The 8,520-nt window shown below is 48.1% G+C and overlaps 1 long non-coding RNA gene across 3 annotated transcripts; it reads right to left on the reverse strand.

The window, feature by feature from the left end:
* Window positions 1-281: 281 nt before the first annotated feature.
* Window positions 282-7,323, reverse strand: LOC310907713. 3 transcript variants are annotated; one of them, XR_014589702.1, is made up of 4 exons: window positions 7,252-7,323; window positions 7,085-7,172; window positions 1,322-1,430; window positions 282-489 (listed from the first exon to the last, which is right to left on the reverse strand). It is a non-coding gene; the product is annotated as an uncharacterized lncRNA (long non-coding RNA). The 3 variants fall into 3 exon arrangements; XR_014589703.1 differs by lacking the exon at window positions 7,085-7,172 and adding an exon at window positions 1,609-1,696 and having other exon boundaries at window positions 7,252-7,320; XR_014589704.1 differs by lacking the exons at window positions 7,085-7,172; window positions 7,252-7,323 and adding exons at window positions 1,609-1,696; window positions 2,209-2,280.
* Between the last annotated feature and the right edge of the window lie 1,197 nt (window positions 7,324-8,520).

Genomic DNA, 8,520 nt, shown 5'->3' on the forward strand with positions numbered 1-8,520 from the left:
TGTGCAGGGCAGCTCCAGCACAGACACCCCACACAGCCCGGCCCAGCAGGCACTGCCAGGTTCAGGGTCCCCAAAGCAGGGCCAGGCAGGAGCATCCCCAGGGACACAGCCCCTGCTCAGCCCCAGCACCATCTCCAGGGCCTTCCTTCTGCTGCCACCAAGGCAGTGGCAGCCCCAGAGGCAGCAGCCACTGCACCCCTCCAGCAGCAGGATACACACACATGGCCCAGCCCTGCAATGCCAAAGGGGTTTTTATTTAAGCTGGGAAAAGCAGCCCCTGGCCCAAAGACACCGGGGCTGGCACCACAGGCCTCCAGCCCAGCAGCACCCAGCAGGAGCAGCTGCCACTGCTGCTGTCAGCCCAGCTGGGCACGGCACAGGCAGCCAGGGGAGGGGACATCAGGACATGGGGACATCAGGACATGGGTCCAGGAGGCAGAAGCGAGGGCCATGAGCTGCTTGCCAATTTCAGGGTCTCAACCCCTATACCTGCAGTAAAAAATAAAACGATCACATCATCTGGTGTAAGTTTCCCTGCCACTGTGTCCCCGTGCCCTGCAATGCCCAGGCTGTGGTGCAGCAGAGTCAGGCTCAGGGGAGGTGAGGTGCAGTCCTTAGTGCAGACAGGCTGGACCTGGGCTATCTCAGTGCTGGCAGCCCTGGCTCCAGGGCTGTGCAGATCATCAAGACCTGGATCATATCCTGGGTGCTGCCCAAGGCCAGGGAATGTTTCCCTCTCTGGTGGCTTTGGTGAGTGGGCAGACCCTGGCTGTCCTGGGGCTGCTGCAGTCTCATTAAGGAAATCTCCATGTGGGAACTGACAGTTATCACAACACGGATTCTTAGGTTCCAGGCAGTGCCCCGAAGCTTGTGGGACAGCCAAGGACAGAACTCTCTCAGTTCCAGTCTAGCTGGGAAATCATAATGAGGAACCCAAAACAATATTGTAGATATCCTCCACCTGTCCTCTGGTGTTTTTCCAACTTGTTTACTGCTATAGATGTTCACAAAAGGTGGTGCCCTAAATGACCAATCCTATTCATTTTACCGAAACACTGTATAAAAAGACTCTGTCTTTCTATAAACTTTGATATAATGCCCTCTGAAGAAATTTGAATTCTACGTGTCACTACATGAGCCGTCCTGAATCGTAGTTATCGTTCCAAAACCCACAAGGAATTTTCCTTTCTCTTTTGGACCTGTCATACTTGTTATAAAAGTATGAGAGATTATGTCAGCTGTTGGCTAGAAAGAAATTTTTCACTGATCCCTCTGAAGAAAAAAAGAGGAAACTTTTTTCAGTCGGGGATCTGGGCCTTACCTTTTGCAGCACCATTGGGATCTTGAACATTTTTCAATAGGTATAGTGGGGTAGCGGCAGTACCCAATCTGGCAGAATCCCCCCTTGCGTCTGCATGCAAATAAACCTCCTGTTTCCATGGACAAAAGGACACACAAAACAATGAGAGTAATAATCATAATACATTCAGCTGATGGAAAATAAAGGGACATCTTCTCATCACTTCTACAAACGGCCATTTCTAGGGACACTGAATTCCCCTTGGTGCAGGTTCACACTTTCCCCCATTTCCCCAGTTCCTTTCTCACCTGCAGCACCCTGGATCAAGAGCAGGAGCAGGGGGAAGAGCAGGACCAGGATCTTCATGGCTGGTGGCTCTCCTGGGTCTTCACAGGGCTGCAGAGGGAACACCAAGGCAATGGGGACATGCAGGAGCCAGAGTGGGCAGGATTGCAGAGGGAGACCCTGTAGCAGAGTTTCTTAGAGAACGAGGGCATGATCTATATTTGGAATGAGGTTTGAACTATCCCACCCTGGGCCTCACTCTGAGGCCTGTGAAGCTTGTGACATAGTTAGAAATTAGTCAGTGAAGCTTGTGGCGTGGTTAAAATTAGATGTTAACGAGGGACAGTGGGTTTCTAGAGGTTAATAAGTACAGTTATTAGTGTGAACACTTAGGCCCCCTTAAGGGAAAAGTAAAACAAAGTTTGTTTGCATTTTTCCTGTGCTGTATGCCAATGAAAATGTAATTACAATTGTAAACTATATAGAAGTGTATATAACCCGCCATTTTAGACGAAATAAATGGAGAACGTTGCATTAGTCATAGTGATTGGCTCTGCATTTGCTCTCGTCTAACTTCCCATTCTTTTAAGGGTTTTCCCTTGCTTTTAATAACCCACACTCACCTCCCTGGAGAAGGTCTGCGTGTTCAGGCAGCAGCAAAGGCAGCAGGAATGGCTGTGTCCAGATGCCCTTGGGGCCAGGCAATGCTGCCTTGCCCCAAGCAGGCTGGATTTATAGCAGTGCTGGGGGGTGGGACAGGCCCCAATTGCTGCTGCTGGCACAAGTGGCCTGGGCCAAGGCCAGAGTGGCCCATGTGTGTGGGGGTGCTGGGGCTGGCCCTGGTCCCTCCCTGCTGCAGGGGCAGAGGCTGAGGGGCCTGGTGGGGCTGTTGCAATCAATGTCACCGTTGTCCCCATGCAACACCTCTTGTGACACCCGTGGCACAACGGGCTGGGCAGGAGAGGGATGGGATGGACAAAGGAGGTGGGAAATGAGGAAATGGTTTCTGTCCTTGTGGTCTCTCATTTTACCAGTTCTATGTTCAGAGTGGGATGTGGAAGGTCTGACTGAATATTGCAAACGTGCTCAGCTTTGTATGGTGAGAGAAAAGGTTTGTCATTCATTTCACTCCAGCATCTCTATTGGGGAGTTTGGAAATACAACAGATGAAATAAAATTTCCTGCACTCTTGAGAAAAAGGGCTTCTTCTTTTCTCCCTCTTGCCCTTTACCTCCCCACTGTGTGCCCTTGGTAACCCCTGAGCTCATTTTCCACCCCTCCATCAGTTTGGTTCCAGAAGTTGTGGGCCAAGGAGCCCCTGGGGTGGGGGGACAGCAGGTCACTGCAGAGGTAAAGGGAGCTGGAGGAAATAAGACAAATTTACAGCCTGCCTTTTTATGGCAGAATGAGAGTTTTGTTTGTCTCCACTGGTCCTGCAAACAACATCAAGTCACAGGTACATAAAAGAAAGAGAATAGCAGAAAACACACAAGATAAAGACCATGCAAAAAACTCTAAGAGACAGCTAACCCATGTCTCCAAAAAAGACTTCTACACTTCGACACAACCTAGCAGTAAAAAATTAGAACGATTTCAAAGTAAAAACTGAGTTTTTGTAAAGTTTGAACTAGTTAAAGAATATTCTTTGTACTAAAAAAAATTATAAGTTATTACTATCATAATAATGTTAATGTTATTATCTTGTTCTTAAACTGTATGTTAAAAAGATGTTTACAAGTTTCATTAGCCTCAATCCAGTGCAGATAAAAGAATATTTTTCACTGGAAAAAATCTCCCAAACAATAAAATTAAATTCATAATAAATTAGAAAGTAAATATTAATCTTTAAAATTAATAATTGAAGTAATTGACTAAAATAAAGGGAAACTACCAAATTCAAAAGTATTTAATCCATAATACCACAATTGAGTTGTAAAACCAAAATATTAAACAATAAATTATTAGCATAATTATAATTATCAACAAGAGTGAGAATTTTTTCAAAGTAACTATTTTTCTTCCTTTTTTTATCTCTTTTTTTGTAATAAAGAAAGGTTGAGATGCACGAATGCATTTCCCACACCCAGCAAGTATTTTCCATATAGAGAAAAGTTTAAGACTCCCCCCCTTGCATTTCTTATAAGAAAATAATCCAGAAACAACTTCGCAGTCCCGGTAGTGATTGGCTCAGTGCTAAGAGAGAAGCATCTTTTGGACCTTGTCACTGTTCTTAAATCCTGTATCTCTCTCTATTGGCTGCAAACCAAATTGTCCCTTCTTAAACATTCAGTTTTTAGGAAAGAGCATAAAGGAAGTAAAGGGTTTTTGCAGTGTTTTTTAGTGTTATAAATACATATTATAATGTTGGCTTTTTGGGAATATTAAAATGAATACTATATGCATAATTGTACTGTATTATGTTTTATTAATAGAGTTTAGAAAAGTAATAAATGTATATTTTCTGATTGTACCATAGGGTTAACAGTAAAAAGACTAGGTAGGGTTAACAGTAAAAAGACTAGGTTTAGTTCTCTTTGTAACATCTAAACTGACCAAACCAGAAGGTATGTGGAGGTCACCTGGCATAAAGGCTGCTAACTTTCTGTTTCTTATCCAAATGAAAATAACAAGAAACCTCAGGAGAAAGATTTATGAGACCCATGTTACCAGACAGGGTGGAGCCACCTACAAATGAATCTACCAGATAAAATGATTGGGGATACTCGGAACAGATGAAACTCAAACAGAATGTTTGAATCATGCATTAGGATCTATTGAATTTGTAACACAAAGATCCTTAAAAGTAGAAACCTGAAAGGCTAAAGGCGTGCTGCTGGCTGGCTTGTGCCAAGCAACCTTGGCTGAGATACTTTTGCTTTTCTGTCTCCAAATTGTCTATTTTTATTTTTTAATAAACTTATACATCTTTCTAAGAGAGTGGAACTCGTTTTTCACATTTAGCAAGGTGTCAGAGGTTTCTCGGACACCGGTGTGTGGCTTACCATTTGTTTTCTGTAACACTTGTTATTTTTTTATTTTATTTTTATTAAACGTTTTGCTTTACAAAACATCTCTGAAAAGCAGTCTCGCTAATTGATTTTAGCCACTTCTCTGCAAAGGCTGGATCCTCAAAGATTGATATATTAGCATGTGGTTAATAAGACTCACACCACGTATTAATCTATATCATGAGGTAACAACCCCAGAGTCAGGACCAGGACAAGTGAACACAGATGAAGGAAAAGCCATGGTAGGAAGGGATGATCTGAACATCCCTCATCAAATTCTCCAGTTCAGGAAAGCAATAGCTGGGTAAACATTATTGGGCTCAGTCTCTCCTTGCTGGTAACAATTGACAGGAGCAGATGAAATGGTGTTCAATAGCAGCAGGGAAGGATTAGACTGGGGCCCAGGAATAATTTCTTTGCAGAAATGGTAGTGATGGTTTGGGACATGCTGCCCATGGCAGTGGTGGAGTCATCATTCCTGCATGGAATTTCAAAGCTGTGTGTGGATGTGGCACTTGTGCACATGGTTTAGTGTTGGGGTTTACAGTCCTGGGATGATGGTTGCACTCGATATTCTTAGAGGTCTTTTCCAACATCAATAATTTAATGTGTATGATTCTTGAGAGGGAAAGTCCTCAGTGAACCAGGCAGGGTCCCCAGTTGCTCCCATAAAACTGGATACAAGGAAACACACAGGTATTGGCGCACTCAGGAATCAAATGCCTGCGGTTTGCTTTGCACAGAGGGACAGGCCTCTGCCTTTGATGGAGCAGGGCAATGTGACTGCAGACCACCTGAGATGGGCAGAGAGGGCAGGACATTCTGCTTATTTCATGTGGATAAACAAAGTTGAATATTTCCACACCAAAATGGGACCTTTTTCACATGTCACGCAGACAGGGAATTGCATGGTTTCCTCCTCCTCCTGTCTGCTGGGTGTGGAGCAGCACAGCCACAGCAGGGAGGGCTGGAAGAGGACAAGGAGGAGCAGCAGGGACAGCACCTGTGGGTCACCATGGCCATGCCCACTCAAGGGACACACTGTCCCCAGCACAGCTCTGCACATGAGACTGTGGCTGTCAGGGACAAGGGACATCGGGGACATCTGGCAGGACCAGCACAGGGATCCCAATTCCTCAGATGGAGCATGTGGAGGGCAGCTCCAGCACAGACACCCCACACAGTCCGGCCCAGCAGGCACTGCCAGGCTCAGCGTCCCCAAAGCAGGGCCAGGCAGGAGCATCCCCAGGGACACAGCCCCTGCTCAGCCCCAGCACCATCCCCAGGGCCTTCCTTCTGCTGCCACCAAGGCAGTGGCAGCCCCAGAGGCAGCAGCCACAGCACCCCTCCAGCAGCAGGACACACACACATGGCCCAGCCCTGCAATGCCAAAGTGCTCTTGGTCTTTATTCAAGGCAGGAAAAGCAGCCCCTGGCCCAAAGACACCGGGGCTGGCACCACAGGCCTCTAGCCCAGCAGCACCCAGCAGGAGCAGCTGCCACTGCTGCTGTCAGCCCAGCTGGGCACGGCACAGGCAGCCAGGGGAGGGGACATCAGGACATGGGGACATCAGGACATGGGTCCAGGAGCCAGAAGTGAGGGCCATGAGCTGCTTGGCGATTTCAGGATCTCAACCCCTAAACCTGCAGTAAAAAATGAAACGATCACATCAGGTGGTGTAAGTTTCCCTGCCACTGTGTCCCCCCTGCCCTGCCATGCCCAGGCTGTGGTGCAGCAGAGTCAGGCTCAGGGGAGGTGAGGTGCAGTCCTTAGTGCAGACAGGCTGGACCTGGGCTATCTCAGTGCTGGCAGCCCTAGCTCCGAAACCCACATGGACTTTTCCTTTCTCTTCTAGGCCACTTAAAATAATTATAAAGACAGGAGAGATTTTGTCAGGTGGTGGCTAGAAACAAATTTTAAACTGATCCCTCAGGAGAAAAAGGACAAAACTCTATCTTCAGTCTGGGATCTGATCCTTACCATTTGCAGCACGGTCTGATTGTTGCACATCTTCCAATTTCTCTTGTGGGGGATTTGCAGCGCCAAAATTTGCAGAATCCCCCTTGGCGCTTGCATGTGAAATCATTTCCTGTCTCTATAGGCAAAAGCACACACAAAACAATCACAACAATAATAATAATGCATTCAGCTGATGGATAACAAAGGGACACCTCTGTGCTGCAGGACACACCCCCATTCAAACAGCCCCTGAGTCTCTCTGCCATCCCTGTGCAGGGCAGGAGGAGCTGGGTGCAGGCTTGGAAAGTGAAACCAAACACCTTCCTGACCTACAGAACGACCCAGGATTCTGTCTCCATGGGATTTCTCCACCACAAATCGTTTTCAAGTTAGAAACTCAGTTGAGAATCCCCTTTGACCTCAGTCCTTTGTTACCTATCATCACTTCCACAAAGACGGTCACATCCAGGGACACTGAATTCCCCCTGGTGCAGGTTCACACTTTCCCCCATTTCCCCAGTTTTCTTCTCACCTGCAGCACCCTGGACCAACAGCAGGAGCAGGGGGAAGAGCAGGAACAGGATCTTCATGGCTGGTGGATCTCCTGGATCTTCACAGGGCTGCAGAGGGGACACCAAGGCAATGGGGTCATGCGGGTCCCTGAGTGGGCAGGATTGCAGTGAGAGACCCCACACTCACCTCCCTGGAGAAGGTCTGGGTGTTCAGGCAGCAGCAAAGGCAGCAGGAATGGCTGTGTCCAGATGCCCTTGGGGCCAGGCAATGCTACCTTGCCCCAAGCAGGCTGGATTTATAGCAGTGCTGGGGGGTGGGACAGGCCCCAATTGCTGCTGCTGGCACAAGTGGCCTGGGCCAAGGCCAGAGTGGCCCATGTGTGTGGGGGTGCTGGGGCTGGCCCTGGTCCCTCCTTGCTGCAGGGGCAGAGGCTGAGGGGCCTGGTGGGGCTGTTGCAATCAATGTCACCATTGTCCCCATGCAACACCTCTTGTGACACCCGTGGCACAACGGGCTGTGGGGCCAGAGGGGAAATCTTTGAGATGGGCACACGAACCAGTGGCTGCAGGCACAGGCACCAGGCCAGTCCTGGGGAAGCAGAATCCTTCCTGCCTGGGCTCTCACAATCACCTCTGCAATTGTTTGGGTTGGAAGGGAGGTCAAATATCATCTCTTTCTACCCTCTGTAATATGCAGGGACATCTTCCACTATCCCAGGTTGCTCCAAGTCCCCTGCAACCTGGTCATGGGCACTTCCAGAGATGAAGCAGCCTCAGCTTGTCTGGGCAACCTGTGCCTGGGCCTCTCCACCCTCCCAGGGAAGAATTTCTTCCCAATATCCCAGTTCACCCTGCCCCAGCCTCTGTGAAACCTTTCCCTGTTCTTTCCCTGTGTCTCTTCTCCTCTGATTGAATACCTAGTCAGCACAGGATGAGCAATAACTCATAGAATATGGACAACAATTTTGGGCACTGCAAGAATGTCTTATTGGATAAGAAGTCTGTGCACCTGACATTTCAGAGGGATAAAAAGGGTTCACTCTTCTGGCTCTTTAGGTTAAATGAGAGCAGCACCAGGATAGATGACAAGTGCTGTAAACCAGGTGATCCAACCAAACTGCTCCTCCTTCTAATGCCAGCCAAGGTGAAGAATACAAGCTGGATGCAGCCATCACTTGTCAATCCAGTGTGTTTGATGCCAGCCATGCCACTGGGAAAAGGAGCAGTCCTTGCTGGGCAGGAGAGACTGTGCCATGTGCCCAATTTGGCAGCTGCCACTCCAGGTGTTTGGCAGAGCCATCTGGTCCCCCAAACGACAAAGGTTGAGGGTCTGGGGATTTGGCAGTGGAACATCTTGGCCTTTTCTCATGCACAACCCAGAGATGTGAAGTCACAGTGACAAGGTGACAATCATAAAAAAATGTGGGAGATGGGCTCTGCATGCTCAGCAGAAGCA

The sequence above is a fragment of the Zosterops lateralis genome (genome assembly GCF_965231275.1).
Source record: "Zosterops lateralis genome assembly, chromosome: 3".
NCBI classification, from domain to species: Eukaryota; Metazoa; Chordata; class Aves; order Passeriformes; family Zosteropidae; genus Zosterops; species Zosterops lateralis.